We start from the raw sequence: 15,011 nt of genomic DNA, 5'->3' as shown, positions 1-15,011 counted from the left end.
CCTGCTGAGATTTCGGAGTGGAGTTTGCTGTATGCACAGAAACCAGGAGAGGTCACTACAGCCCTCCTTAAATCGAGAGGCGAAGCTCACCTGAACTTCGTGCCAGATGTGCAGTGCAGGGATGGGCAAAAAGGAAACGGCAGCGGGCGAGTTTGATACCCAGAGACGAGTGCACCTCCAGATGCTTGGAGGTTGAGGCAACCATCCAAAGGGCTGGGGTCTTCTCCTCAGCTGGTGTCAACTGGTGGAGCCCCTTTGCATTTAGATGGGGCTGTGCTGATTTCCAGCAGCTCTGGATTGTATCCAGGCATCCCTGAGCTTGCAAATGGACTCGAAATCTCAGGCAGAGCCATAGGTTTTATTTTCAGGCATATTTAGATGTTTTTGTTTCTGCTGCTGCCAAAAACTGCAGGCCACTGAAGGGATGCCCCAAAATTGGGAGTTGTGGGGAAAGCTGTAGAGGAAGGGGTAGGAAAAGAGGACATTTACAATAAAAAGGAGCTGTGTTTTGGGTCAGGAATCTGGTATTTTTAGTCCAACGGGTGGGTTTGGCTCATCCACGCGGCACTCGGCGCTGCTTTCCCTTCAGCAGGGCTCTTGCGTAGCCCAGGGCACAGCCGCGTTCCCTGCCCGGGGTCTCTGTTCGTTTTGGGGGGGCTGTGCTCTCTCTGCTGCCCAGCTTTGCGGGGGGTGGGAGGGAGTATTTAAAAAATGAAGCTTAGAGCTGAGCTGTAGGAGAGCTGTGGTCTCATCTGGAGGCAGGGAACAGCAGAGACCAGCAGCAAAGCGGATGCTTCTCCTTTCTCGCGTGGTTCAGGGAAAGCCGACAGGCCAGCTGGGCCCCGGGAAAGGCAGGCGGTCACGCAGGTGAGAGCCCTCCTGCATTTAGCAGCCCGGCTCAGTGCAAGGAGCCGCGTGGCTTTCTATGGCTAGCAGCGCAGAAGGGAGCGATGGGACTAGCCTCGCATCTGGCCGTCTCGCGCTCCCCAGCCCAATGACCCGTTTACAGCTGTGGCACCTTTGGTACGAATCGGCGCGAGGATCCAGCTCGGGGGCGAGAAGCCCGACAGCACCGGCAGCAATGGCAGCAGATGCACTTTTGTGGGTAAATGATGCCACTTTGTTTTGCCCCCGAGAGGCAACGAGCTACTTTCCTCTGCTGCGAGCTGGCCGCGCGTGCCCATGCCCGTGCCCACACCCCCATGCAGGTGGGAGGTTTGCCCCGTTGTGTGCCACCCTCATCGGCATGCGGCCGTGCGTTTCTGCGCAGGTGTAAAGCTCGTGGGGAAGAAAACACTACCAGAATCAGACCAGAAACGTGGCACGAGAGGAAGTTTTTAATGAAAGGAGGAAACCTTGTTACAACCCCGCGTCTGAGCCGGACAGGAGCAAGACTTCCCAGCACAGCGTCGACTGCACCCTCGACGTAAGAGACTACTCTTAGAAAAGCAAAGAAGTATCCTTAACATTTCACCAGGGAAAGAAACGTGGCTCGCTATTGAATCCATCCAGTCAGAGAGACCAAAGAACAATTTCTCCGCAGACCTGAAGCGTTTGGGGATAAAACGAGAGGAGAGGAGCTCCCAGCGAAGTTTCAGATCTCAGTGGCTTGCTGTCCATCTCCCTCGATGTACTCGAGGTTTACAGGGATCAGCACGTAACCCTGCAGAAGGGAAAAACAAAGATTAAACACGGCTCCTGGTTTTCTTGGTTTAGTTTAGGCTCCCGGGGTGAGGGGGGGCCCCCGGCGGTGTCTGGTCCAACCCCTGCACAAATGCAGCAATGCTCTTTTTAAACCATCCCTGTCCGGTGCCCGATGCTCGTCCGGCCTCCTCTTCGCCAGTCCCAGCGCAGGCGGCTCTGTCGTGGCCCCGGCAGACTACCCTACAGCCTTGCTTTTCTAATCACAAGGAAGTTTTTCCTGAGATCTCATCTCACTCTGCTCAGCTGTCCTTTAAAACCAGTGCCTCGTTGCAGAGTTTGCCACTCGCACTATTGCCTCTTGCATGCCCATCCCTTACACGTGGATATGGAGGGCAGAGCTGTTTTATTTAAGGCAATAACACTTAGTTCTGGGGGTTTGCAAGCCCGGAGGAGCCAGGGCTCATGCCTACTTCTAGCCTCCGTTTTAGAGAAAGGAACAAAGCCCCACGCCAGGATTTCTCCGTGATGGAGAAGTCGTGCAGGGACCTTTGAGTCCGGATCCCAGCTTTTGCAGACAACAATGTCCTGAGATCCCTCGTGGCGTCTTCCGTGTGCTCTGAACTTCTGCAAGGGCGCAAGGCGTGGGAAATAGCCCCCGTGCCCGCCTTCCCTTCCCATGCACCGCTTCCTCCCCACTTCCAGGTGGGAAGTGCCCGTGCGCTGGGAAAGGGAAACCAGTGAGCGAAGCACAGTCACAGTTCCCAGTCATCCCCTGGCCGCGCGTGCCCGAGACTTCACTGGAGGGTGCATGGCCAGGGTGGCATCCAGCTACCGAGGGAGCTGCCTACACCTGCCTGCTGCTCACCTTGTGGATGGCGATGCTGATATCAACGTAGTTGAAAATGAGACTCAGCTGCGGCAGGGAGATCCCTTCACGCAACAGCTCTGACAAAGAGAGAGGGAGGAAATGAGTGGCTGCGTCTGGATAATGTAAAACCACCTTCAGGCTCGGCCCGTCAGTCCGTGGCCGTCCAGATCTTAATGGCACTCTGCTAATTCTCCTCCGCTAGCCTGCAAGTCCATCACCCGGACAGCTTGGAAATGCTGCCGGGGCGCTCGGAGAGAGGCTGGCATTTACTTTATGTGCGCTAATTATTTCCACAGCCTCATGCAGCTGCAAGGGGCTGTAGCTGAGCACCCAACGGAGGGCCGGTTTCTCATCTCCTCGGCACTGTGGCAAGCCAGAGTCTTTCCGCCGCCCGTGATGGGTCTGTTTGTGGCATGACTCGGAGGAGGCTTTCCTTCGCAGCCCTGCTGCAGGCCAGGGCTCGATCTCGCGGGCGCGCGTCCCTGGCTCGGCTGCTTCCAGCTGCGAGGAAACCCGTCTTCCTTCTCGCAGATGGAGGCCGGCCACGCTTACCACACCAGACACCCACTTCAGACTGGTGTAACCAGCTGATGACCACCGATGGACCTGGGAGGGAAGGGCGCAGGTCGTGGCGGAGGATAGTCTGGCTTGGCAGCGCGTGCGATTCTGCAGGGAGATGCTGAGCTTTTTTCTCTTGGGAAGAAGCACACCAGTTTGGGTGGAAGGACCAAGCTTAGGGACATGAAGGTTTTGGAGGGTTGCAGTCACCCTTCCTGGTGCCAAATGATGCAGACTACTTCGATAGGTAGAGGGCAAGATACAGAGGATTTTTCCAAGCCCAAGGGGAGGGGGCCGGCGGAGGCACCGCTCTAGTTTCTGCCCCGGGAGGGGCACAAAGCTGCCATTAACGTGGGCCGGCGCCTAACCCGCGTGGCAGAGAACGGGGGGTTGCATCCAGCCCATCGCGGTCAGAGCCTCCTGGGTATAAACAACGACCCCGGCATCCTTACCATTCGTACGGGCCAAGATTTCTTTCTGAATTACATCGCCAAATAACTCCTTCAGTTGGTCACCCTGCCGAAGGAGGATAAGCTCAGTGACCGTGGGACGGGTTGACACCATAAGAAAGGGAGAAACCAGCCACAAAGAGGGAACAAACCCATGGTCGCTTGGGTTTTGGACTCTGCTAACCCCATATCGTTCTCGCTGACCCCGGGGTCTGATTCGGCCCTGATAAGGGCACCGTTAGTACCAGGGTAAATACAGGAGTGCATTAACAAACCCAGCTCAGGCTAGGTCGCCCTCCTGCCCCCCAAATCGGAGACACCCAAAGTCAGAGGCCGCTGCTTGGACTATCAGCCGTCGTTCCTAGCAAGCGTCCCCTTGTCTTGTGCAGGGAAACTAATACGGGCGCTCCCCTTCCGGAGAAAAAGAGGGGACACGCGACCCAGGTTGTAATTTGGATCAAACACCTCATCTGCCACGGACCAAACTCTTCGGTGGACATGAAGCAAAGTTTCCCTTCCCGCCCCGGAGGCAAACCAGCGCCATGCGGCTTCCTTAGGGCTGAGACAGGAAGTCATCAGGTACTTACCTCAACAGCGCCCACTTTAGAAGAGGCCACGGAGAGCGTGAAATTACTGCAGAAAGGAAACCCGGTTGAGATCGTGCCCTGTCCCTTTGGGGGAAAATTCACCAGGGTCTAGCTGCGAGCTCTCCTCCGAAAACGTATCTGGAGCTGGCTCTTCTCACCGATGACTAAAGGTGCCCCCCCCTTGATTCAAATGGGGTTGGCGTTTGCATGGATGCCCACCCAACGCACCAAGATCCCAATAAATATTTCCTCATTGAAATGGAGGAATCTCTTGGAAGACTTTGCCTAGACCCCTCGGCCTCCTTCCCCCCTTGCCGCTGCTGCTGGGGAGCACCCCCTTCCACCCCCGGCAAGGGAAAGGCATCGGCGGACTCGTTACCCTTCCACTTCAAGAGACAGCATCATCTTCACGTTGTCAGCGGCAACCTGCAGTCTCGCGGTCATCTCCTGCGGTTGGAGAAGAAGGCAGTCAGCCCCCAAAGCGGTCCGGTCGCGCTGTGTGTGCACGCTTCGCACGTGCTGCTCTGCCGGACAGCCAACGGCACGGCGCGCAGCCGGCCCCGGCGGTCCGTGGGTGGAGGACGCGAGACAGGCGAGGGACCGTGCCCAGCATGTATTGCAAGGCTCTGCTTACCACATCCAGGCTCAGGAGGACCTGGAAGCCCGGCTTTTGGACCCCGATCTTGATGGTGGGAGAGAGCACCACGACCGCCTCGCCTTCGTTCAGGACCACTGCGGGTGGCTTGGGGAACACCACTGCTAGCACCAGAGCCAAGGGCTTCGGGTACTGGGTGCTGACCTGTTGCTGTGCAGAACGGACACGACCAAGTCAACGCTTTCCGTGGCTCTGAGGGGTCCTCAGCATTGGTGGCCCTGGCAGCTTTCTTAGCTCGGGGGGGATAAGGGAGGTTGCAGGTGCCCCGCTCCATGGGGCTCAGTGCATGGTTGCTGCTGCTAGCTCTGCCCTTCATCCCTGCCCAGCTGGGTTCAACCACCTCCCAAGTGCAGGGAAGTCACCCTGGGGCAAGGGTCAGCCTGCCCCGTCGATGCCTCCCCTCCCCAATCTCAGGGCTCGGCGCCCTCGTAGCACCCGTCTGCTCCAAGAGAAAGGAAGGTGACCCGCAGACACGTTGCTAACCTCCGAGGCTCGGGACAAGGGAGCAGTGAGTGTCACGCACCTTAGCGCCGTGCTGTGCTAGGCTGGCGGTCGTTAGCTCGCTCTGCAAAAATGAGAATATACCCGGTTACGGGATGGGCAGTGATGACTTGGGTGGCTCCCGTGCGGCTCCAGCTCTGCTGAGCTCGGGGCTGGGCGACACTGAGTGAAAAGGCATCGCTGCCCTCGCTGGGCATGTCCCAAACGAAGTGGCTTTGATGTTTCTGAGGAAGATGCGTGGCTTGCATTTGGGTTGGTGATTTGGCTGATGGGACCAGGCACAACCCATTGCAGCTCCTGGGTGTCAGCTGGTGACTTCCAGGAGATGCTCCAATGGAGGGCAATGAAAATTGCTGGGGCACATAAACTGGGCTGATTCAGTCCAGAGAAGAGGAGACTGAGGGAGATTGAATAGCCGCCTTCACCTCCCTGCTGGGCGGCTGCAAAGAGGACGGAGCTGGGCTGCTCTCGGTGGGGGCAGACGGCAGGACAAGGAGCAATGGGCTCCAGCTGCAGCAAGGGGAGTGGAGGTCGGATATTAGGAAAAACTTTCTCCCGAGGAGGGTGGTGAAGCACTGGACCAGGCTACCCAGAGAGGTGGTGCATCCTTGGAGGTGTTTCAGACCTGGGTAGACAAAGCCTTGGCTGGGATGATGTAGTTGGGGCTGGTCCTGCTTGGCGCAGGGGGTTGGACTAGATGTGACCTCCTGAGCTCCCTTCATCCCTCGTTTTCTAGGATCCTGTGATTTCTGTGGTTCTCTGCCGGCAGTACCCCTCGTGCGAGAGCAGCTCTCTTGCGAATGGTTGGTGGCGGAGTCGGGGGGAAAAACGAACCGGCCGTGCCCCCAAACGCTCCCTCCCTCCTGCAGCCCACAGCGGCTCTGCTCACCTGGATGGTCAGGTTGAAGGCTCCGGCCGTTTGTAGGGCTAGGAAGAAATTGTTGTAAAATTCCTGGGACAGGCCGATGGTGACGTGGGAGGAGCTGTCGGCCGCCTGCTCCGGCAGAGCGAAGGGGGCCTGGCTGGGAGGAATGGGGATCTCCTGTTCTCCGAAGAAGAACGTGGTCTGGAAGAGATGCAAGAGGAGGGTGAACCAGACCCCACTTCAGAGGAGGCTGCCCCTGCCCCGGGGACGGCAGACAGGTCCCCTTTGTGTCTCTGGCGTTTAGGCTTGGAGGCGGCCGAGCCTCCAGGAAAGATGAAACCCCGTGCCTTGGGATGTGAGGCCCGGGAGGAGCCCAGCACCTACTTGCAAGGGCAGGTCGATCCATTTTCTGGCAAACACAGGAGCGCTGAGTGGGACGTACTGGATCTGGCCTTCTGCAAGGAGTGGCAGCTTGTCTGCAACCAGCCAGCGCGCCCAGGGGAACATGAGAAAAAAACCCCAATAAAGCAGTTACGGGTAAAGAAGACTTGGAGCCATCTCCTGATTCCAGACAGTTTGTGGCCCCCGACTTGTCCTGCATGGATGGAGGTGTGCGAGGAGGCAAGGACTTGGGGAAGTGCTTCCTGAGCCTCGCCCTTCTTTTGCATCTGTGCTAATGGCCGGGGATGCAGGTGCTCCAGGGGAAGTAGTCTGGTGCAGACCGGGCGCCTGCACGAGCCCAGAGCCGGTCGGGGCCCGGTCGCACTATGATGCAGGCTTAGTCTGATCCTGAGCAGGGGCAGGGCCTTTGCTCAGGGACCCCGAAAGGGAAACCCCATCCCAGGTTGGAGTCGGCACCCTTTAGACCAGGCTGCCAGGGCGTGGGATGTGTGGAGCAGAAAACGGGGAGAGAAGGGTCTCCCTTCCCATCCCCGCCCTCGTTAACGGAGAGAGCCCGTGCACGAGGGCAGGGTACTTTGATTGCCCCTCCGCAGATGTCTGCACCACTCCTTCCAGTCCTGCTGAGAACAGCCGTGGCCTCGCTCCGTCCCGCGGGATCTCACACCCTCGCCCTGCTCTTGCCAGACATAGGAGACCCCCGGGCTGACGCTCACCCAACAGCTCGTGCTTCTGCATCTCCTGCAAGGCAGGCGCCTGCAGGATTTGCTGCCTGAAGCTTGAACCCGCACCAGGGTTTATCTCTCCGCAGCACAAATGCGGCGCTGTGCATGCACCCTGAGCGTGCTGCGACTGAGACTGGCGCCTGCACCGCCCGCAGCAGGGGTAGCGGGCCGGCTCTGGAGCTGGAAGCCCGACAGCGACCCCGGCGGGGTGCTGCGCCTCGGCCAGCTGAACACTTGCACTACCGTGGCTCGGTGGGTTTTAGCTCTGGAGCTAGCACTTGCAGAGCTGGCCTGGGATGTCTGTGCTCGGTGCTGCCTGGCTCCAGACAGCTGCTCTGGGCTCTTGACCCGTGGCTAGATTGAAGCCGGCTGGAGCTCACCTGTTGCACGGGCTATCTTGCTGTTCTGCCTCAGGACAATGGTGCTGATTTGCAAACACGCCTGTGGAGAAAGGTAGAAAGCCAAGTGAAGGGGCGTGTGGGAGCCTGGAGGCTGCCACCCTCCGCGAGCCCAGTGCCGGCGTGGTGGTGGGGGGGTTCACTTCCAAATATCCCTCCTCCGGATGGATTCGGGGTCCGTGTCTGCTTGAGGAGAATAGGAGGCCTCTCTTGCAGCAGCTGTTTCACATTTACAAGGTGCATTTCCTAAGCCAGGAGTGCAGCAAGATCCCAAATGGTTTGATTGCTCTCAAGCTTCCCCCAGCTGTTGTCACTTGGCTGCAAGAGGCTCCGGCACCAGAGCCAGGTCCCATGCCCTGGGGTGGGGGACCGGACCGAGCGTGCATGGGGCCGGGCTGCTGCGGAGCTGGCCCTGTGCTGCCCGGTCAGGCTAGGCGTGGTGGCTGGACATGCTGCTTTTTTTTTTTACAGAGGAGAGTCATTTTCAAGCACCGTCAGTGTAGCGGCTTTGACGAGCCCCGAGTTCACTGCTGCCATTTCACCAACCTGCCCACGGTGCCAAAGGAGCAGGATGAGGTTTTGGAGGCTTACCTTCTCAGCTAACGCAGCGTGGATATGAGCTCTCAGCTCCTTCAGCACCGACTGCAGGCTGGATGGGAAGAAAGAGCGGCCTGAGCAGAGGAGCACGGGGATCGTGTGCGGTCTGACTCTGCACGGCGTGCGGCGTTGCTCACAACTACCCTCCGTGCCAGCGCCGGCCAAGCTTTTCAGCAGGCGTGCTACAGATTAGCTCCCCGAGTGCCGCTCCGATCCCCTTCCCCTGCCCAACCTGCTGCTCTGCTATCTGCTCCCTGTCCTATCTGCCACCACGCGCCCCATCTCCTCCCCGGTCTGCCGCGGGCCACGCACAGCGGCTGCCCGTGGGCCTGTGGCATGGGCGCTGCAGGTGACCACCCCCGCTCTACGCTATGTCGAATCTAATTGCGTGTTAAAAATCCTTATGAAGAGAGACGGTTCGTTGAACTCCGTCCTAACCGTGCTACGGTAGTCAAGTGTTGGTAAGGGCTATCTGCTGGGAATGCCTCCCCCGTCCTGGCTAGCGTGGTGCTTGCGAGCTGGTCCTCGTTGCAGCAGAGCTATTCCACCCTGGGAATATTTGCCAAGGCATATTGCTCTGACTCGTTGGCTTTGGCCAGCGCTTTGTTTAGAGCCTGGTTTTCTCCTGCGGTTTATTGTGACCAGTCTCCTACCGTGCCCATGGTTTTGCTCTCGCTCCCTAAGTGCAAAATGCCGCTTTTTGAAGCAAGTAACTAGTGACCGATAGCAAACTTCTGCCAGGGAGATGTTCAATGTTTGTGCGAACCTTTGTGAAACCGGGGGGGTTCAGAGACGTTTTCACTGCTCCCCTCCGGGTGTCCTTGTGCTCCCGGAGGCACGGCAGGGACGTTTGCTTGTCTCGGGGTCTGCCCCGTCCCGCTGTCATGCCCGGAGCGAGAGGGGCTCTGTGGCACTCACCTGCCTTTTTTCGAGCCGTGGGTGATGCCTCCCACGATGGTTTTGCAGGCGCTAATGCTCAGTTCAATGTTCTTCTCAGAGTTCAGCCTTGCATGGATTTCAGCTCTGATGGATACTTTTGCTGTCATCTCCATCACAGCGTCCATGCTGCACAAGCAAGAGAGAGACAGAGACTGAATCGGTGCAGCCGCAGGTCTGACCTTGCCCCCGGTTCAAGTCGATGGCAACCCCTTCCTCCCCCCTCCCCAAGGCTGCCCCCTGCAAGAGGGGCAGATGGAGTCTTTGCTCTCACACCACTCGTGTGACTTATACTGGTGTAAGGACTGCTCCCACACTCACAGCTGGCCCCAGAGGCCGAGGTCCAGGTCCGCAGTCATTTGCAGGCCAGCGCCAGGCTGAAGCGTCGTGGAAAGATTGAGCAGGTTGACGCTCTTAATACGTATCCTGTGGGAATAGGAACGGAGGTATCGGTGGGGACAGCGCGGGGTGCTGAGCTCTGCCTCGCATTTATAGGGTATCACATCCAGAACATTTACAAGACAAAACAGCTCCCCAAAAGATAGGATCAGGACATCGTCTCTGAAATACCTTCTCCCGCCCCCTCTGCACAAGGAGAGCTAGGTTTGAGAGCCAGTCCCAGGCCAGGGCTGAGAGGCCCGCATCTGTAGGAACCTAGGGTGCGTCTACACGTGCACGTTAATGCACATTAGCCTATTTTAATGTGCATTAAAGCATCACATAAAAAGTGCTTTTTACATAATGCGTGTTAAAGTAGGATAATGTGCATTAAGCATCACTTAAAATGCGTGCACTTCAGTTAACGTGCATTAAGCCAGGCTAATGTGCATTTTCCTAGTACCTCGCAATGGAGGTACGAGCTTTAATATGCATTACCTAACATGCATTAATTGAATGTGTAGACGTGTTACTGGTGGCCATGGTGTTGTGGGCCTGAAATATAGCTCAGTTCCAGCTTCTTAGTTTTCTCCTTTACCTGGAAAGCTTAAATCAGAAACGGGAAAATCTGCAAACCATGGCATAGGGCTCCCACAGCTATGTGTATGGTAAACCTAAAGCACGCTCGCTTTCTGTCTGGGAAGGCCTTGCCTTCCTGACCATGTGTCTGGACTGCCTGACTCTGGTTAGGACTCGTGGCAGAGGTGATATCTTTTATTAGACCAACTTGATTTTTGCAAAAAAAAAATAAAGAAATAAATTGCAAAAATCAAGTTGGTTTAATAAAAGAGATCACCTCTGCCACGAGTCCTGATTGCTTTTTCCTCTAGACCAGTACGGCTACAACCTGGATACCTGACTCTGGTTGTGATGCGGGACCTTTCCCCTCTCAGCTGCTTTTCATGGAGTTTGCGGGGAAGGCCGAGTAACCCCGGGGATGTACAGTCATTGCCAAAGCCTCAGACCTCAGCGTGGGGATGCTTGAGGGACCTGTTGGCACTGAGCTGTCACGCGGCATGCTGTTGCCTCCAAGAGCAGAGCAGAAACTCAACGTTTGACAAAACCTTTTGAAATAGGCTGTCCCTTGGCAGCCTCTGCCGGGCACCCCGAGCCGTGCCGGGTGCGACTGCCGGAGCGTCCCAGTTAAACACCAGGATGAGCTGCCGATGCGGTGCTGAGACCTGGAACGAGGTACGGTCTTGGACTCACCCTGTGAGCTTTCGGGGAACCGTGGAGAGGTCTGGGATGGAGATGGCTGCTAGCGCCTTCTCTAAGGGTATCTCGTTTTCAGCTTTGGCCACTTGGGAAACTGTAGGAAAAGGGGAAAATGTTGTTAGGACCTCTTGGGTTTGTGGTCAGTGTAGGAACGGGGTTCTGTTCGCTTGGCTTTGGTGTAGGCCAGATAACCAGGACCCACACCCACATTTCCTTGCTCGTTAAGCACAAGAGCAAGAGTCGAGTTTATGAACAAACAGGCAAGGTGCAAAACTTTGTCCCAGCTAAAGCTGAGCTGAAGTTTTTAACCCTCCTGCCAGGCAGAAAAGACCTAGGGGGTGAATATCTTGTGTGGGCAGGAGTGATGCGTGGGTGGGTTAGTTAGGCCAATAGATCCAGGGCATGCTTGTGCCGTAGATGGATCAAATCAAGCTAATAAAAGGCAAGGGTGTAAAGAGGGTAGTTGGACATGCCCCCAAGACTGCTCAAGTGACCTGCGAAGAGCTGCCCGATCAATACTCTGAGGATAGGACAGCTGCTGGGCAGAGGAACTACCTCCGCGCTCGTCTGTGCATGATGTTCTCTCTCAATAAATAATGTGCTTTATAGAACGGCAATCTTCCCTCTCCTTGTAGTCTCAGCCCTGATCATGCCTTATCCACAACTGCTGGGGTAGCATCGAGGGCACTTCTCTCCTTTCCTGTGCCTCGCTTTCTCCATCTGTAGAATGGGGAGATGGGTAACGAGCCGCCCTGTGCCGTTGGGAAGGGGTTTGGTTGCTGGAAGGAGCGAGGCTGCGGAAAGGCCGGGGCGTTCTCCGCTCGTGCTGGTGTCGATGCGAACCGGGGCTCACTCACCATAGTCTAGAGCTGCCTGGTTGATTCTTGCTCCGCAGTCTGCCGAGCTGGCAACGCACGCAGAAACGAGCACGCTCAAGACGAGGCCCAAAGCGCAGATCCGCACCATGGCTGCTCCTGGCACGGGGACGCCGCGGCACCCTGGGGACCGGGGGGTGGGGTTAGCTCGGCGCTGTGGGGGTGACCCCCGCGGGCCTGCCTCGTGCCTTGGACTCTGGGGGCTCGTGGTAAGGGCGGAAGGCAAAGGCTGGGAGCGGACTGGTCACTCGGCTGGGCAGCTGATTGCATCTTTTTTTGACCAGTCAAAGATTACAGCAATTTTACAAATAAAATAAAATTGTGTGTGTGTGTGTGTGTACACACACACACATATATATACACACACACAGAGTGTGTGCGTGCGTGTGTGTGTATGTTTTCTTGACATAATATGATTTTTTTATTTTTGACCCATTTAATCAACATTTTGGACTTTTCTCTGTATTATTTGCCCCTATTGGCAATATTTTACAATTTTTCATTGATATTTGACTGGTCAATTGACCAAATTTTATTTGACCAGTCAAAACCCTAGGTTTTTTTTTTTTTTCCACGAAAAGTGAATTGCTGAAATGTGCCTGCATGCATCCGAACAGTTCAGGTGGCTTGGACATTTCCATTGCTGGGACCACAAGTTAGGGGCTTAGAGCTAAGCTGAGTGCATGCAGCTGTCCCTGAACAACTCCAGGGGCGAAGGAATAGGGAGCTGACTGTGCCAAGCTGCCCAACCTAAATCTAAGCAGCCTTTGCAGCAACAGGGAGGTGGAAGGTGGCCTCGCCCCATCTCGTTGACCGGTGCCTGTTGTGCCATTACGAAGTAAATGAGAGAGTACGAGTTTAAGGAGAAAATGAAGGCATTGGCAAAGTCAAAGTACAACAGATGGCAATGCATTCTGGGTGTAGCTGCAAGCTCAGGGATCGTAGAAATATCTTGGAGTGACTGCTGGCTTTCTGCAAAGCTGAAGCAAAGCGCCAGCTCCCCAGCTTTACGCTGCCGTGAAGCATGTGCCGGTATCGCCACCTTTGCACGGGGCGATCCGGCCCCGACAGCGGCGTCAACCCTTCCAAAAGGGAGCCGAGTAAGCACCGTGCGTGGCCTCTCCGGCCACCGGGAAGGAAGGCTGCCGGAGGAGACCTCCTGCATCACTTACCTGAGTCTGGGGTTGGTAGGTGATGGGAGCTGCTGGGCTCTTCCTCGGTCCCCCGCTGCAGGTGGTGAGAGCAAGGGCCTCGAGCTGGCTTTATATAGGCTGACGGAGGCAGACCTTGGCGAGGAAGGATGGGAAGCAGGAGGGCATTAGGAGTGTGAACACTTTGTTTTCCATCCATTTTATTGTTTTCCAGGACATTGGATTATGTTGGCTGTTGACTTAGCCGCCTAGGTAAACCAGTGAGCAACGGGGGTCAGGGCAGGTTGCCTTTCTTTGTGCTCTGAAGGTGCTCAGAGGTCACTGGACGTTGGGTGCCAAGAAGTCAGGCATTGTTCGTGAGCAAACGTAAGTTTCTATGCTGCAGAGCTACCACGTCTTCTCGACACCTTGCAGGTGGTCGCTGGGCGGTCTCCAAACGGGGTGGCGCTGGACGGGTCGGTACCGTTGCTGGGAGGCTTAGGCCGGCCGGGGTTCGGGTGTCGAGCGCAGGGTCTTGGGAGCAAAGTGATGTTAACCTGCTTCAGGGACGCATGGCCAGCTCATTGCTGAGCCAGAGCTTTATCAAAAACCTCTGCAGTCCAGGAGGGGGTTTCTACTGGCTTCAACTCATTTTGTATCAGTCCCCAAATCAGGTGTTAAGGGGCACTGGATAAAATTTTGCAAATGTCCCACATCGTGCAGTCTCCCAGACAAAGCGAGTGAAGGGCAAACACCCAAATAACTGCGGGGAGTTCTCACCACAACCATTCCCGCAATGGATGATGGATACAGCGACGGATGTCAGCCACCCCTTTATTGCCCCGTTCCTGGAAGGACAGAAAGCATTCACCTTTCTTCCACCGTTTGTAGAGACACGTGGCAGAGGAGGTGTAGCTTCTCCCTCCGTCTCCAGAGACGCGAGTGCGAGCCTTGCTCTGGACGCTCGGTGCAAGCTGCCCCGGCAGGGAGTACCCGGGCCCGTGGAGTAGGTGGCAATGTGGTTGGTGCTCGAGGGAGGTAGTTAACGGTGTTAGTCTGAGGTCAAGCAGAAGACAGGGTAGATTTGCACCAAGTGCGCCTACATGAGCAATCCATGGTATTTGGCTCTACTGCACGGTAAACTAATTTACTGCACAGTAAGTGCCTGCACATGCAGACGGTGACACTTGACTGCTCGGTAGCTTAGTCTACTGTGCAGTAAAGCATCTTGTGTAGACGCCCTCCATCGGAGACACAGAGCCTGAGGTTTCATCAGCTGCAAGCTTACTTCCGTCTGATGAAGTAAGCCTTTGCTTAGAAAGGCTTATGCTAGACATCTCTGATTCAGTTAGTCTGTAAGGTGCAAATTTCCCCTGCCTTCTTCAGCGCCATGTTGTTGGCTATAAACGCTGGTGCAGGCTGCAGGGCTCGGGCGGGCTTCGGCACGTCTGACCTTCTCCCATGTGCCGCATCCGCCCCGGCTGGCAGGCAGGAGGCTGTCGAGAAGCCCGGCACGTTGCGGCCGGTGTGATTTCTGGGAGCTGAGGACCGGGCTCTCTTCCTTTGCCCGGCCCTCCATGCTCCCTCGCTCTTTGCAGAGCATAAGGTGCTTATTCACTTCTCCCTCGCTCTTGCATCTGCTGCAGGCTTTCCCTTCCTAGGGTGGGTTTCCAGGCTTGAGCAGTTTTCTGGCGAGGGTCAACCTGCCCATTCGTGTCTGAATCCTTTGGGAGTAGGATATCCTGTTCGGTGTTTGTTTTCCACCTGCCACGTTGGTGCACACCCATTGTCCTGCGCACAGCTGTGGCCGGGTGAGTGATTGGGCTCCAGCTGCAGGTGCATCTCGGCACCGTTGGCTCCGACTAGCAGCAGGCTGCCTCCTCTCTCGGCGGGATGAAGAAACGCCCGAAGGGGACGTAGGCTCTGCCACGTTGCATCTTCCCGTGTCTGGCATCTGAATGGCAGCGCCAGCCGGAAACTTCAGCTGGATGCATTTAAGAAGACTAAGAAAGGGCTGAATGTGGACTGCTAGCATGCACGCACACAGCCAAGGCAGGGGCAATTAATCAGTTGGGAAAAATCAAATGTACCCCTCCCTCCCCCAAAGGTGCCACATGACGAAGATGAAGGTGCCTGAAGGCCCGTGGAAACATCCGCAGGGAAAGAGACGT

General features: G+C 56.3%; 1 protein-coding gene and 1 long non-coding RNA gene across 11 annotated transcripts in view; one reads left to right on the top strand and one right to left on the bottom strand.

The window, feature by feature from the left end:
* Positions 1–15,011, top strand: part of BPIFB6 (BPI fold containing family B member 6) — a 31,039-nt gene that overhangs the window by 3,455 nt on the left and 12,573 nt on the right. The window contains exon 3 of one of the 10 annotated variants that reach the window (XM_025212220.1): positions 13,076–13,227. The exons of 7 other annotated variants lie outside the window; for them this stretch is intronic. The gene's annotated coding sequence lies outside the window, so the exon portion shown is untranslated. Of the gene's footprint in view, positions 1–13,075; positions 13,228–15,011 lie in introns of those variants that run through there. 2 more of the 10 variants (XM_025212226.1, XM_025212224.1) reach the window with 2 other exon arrangements.
* On the bottom strand, positions 6,170–7,691 carry LOC102387867. The gene is made up of 3 exons (XR_324641.1): positions 7,632–7,691; positions 6,512–6,603; positions 6,170–6,328 (listed from the first exon to the last, which is right to left on the bottom strand). It is a non-coding gene; the product is annotated as an uncharacterized LOC102387867 (long non-coding RNA).

Source organism: Alligator sinensis, unplaced genomic scaffold, assembly GCF_000455745.1.
Source record: "Alligator sinensis unplaced genomic scaffold, ASM45574v1 scaffold1032_1, whole genome shotgun sequence".
Classification (NCBI taxonomy): Eukaryota; Metazoa; Chordata; order Crocodylia; family Alligatoridae; genus Alligator; species Alligator sinensis.
Note: the sequence above shows the minus strand (reverse complement) of the source record. Positions and strands in the feature narration are given on the sequence as shown.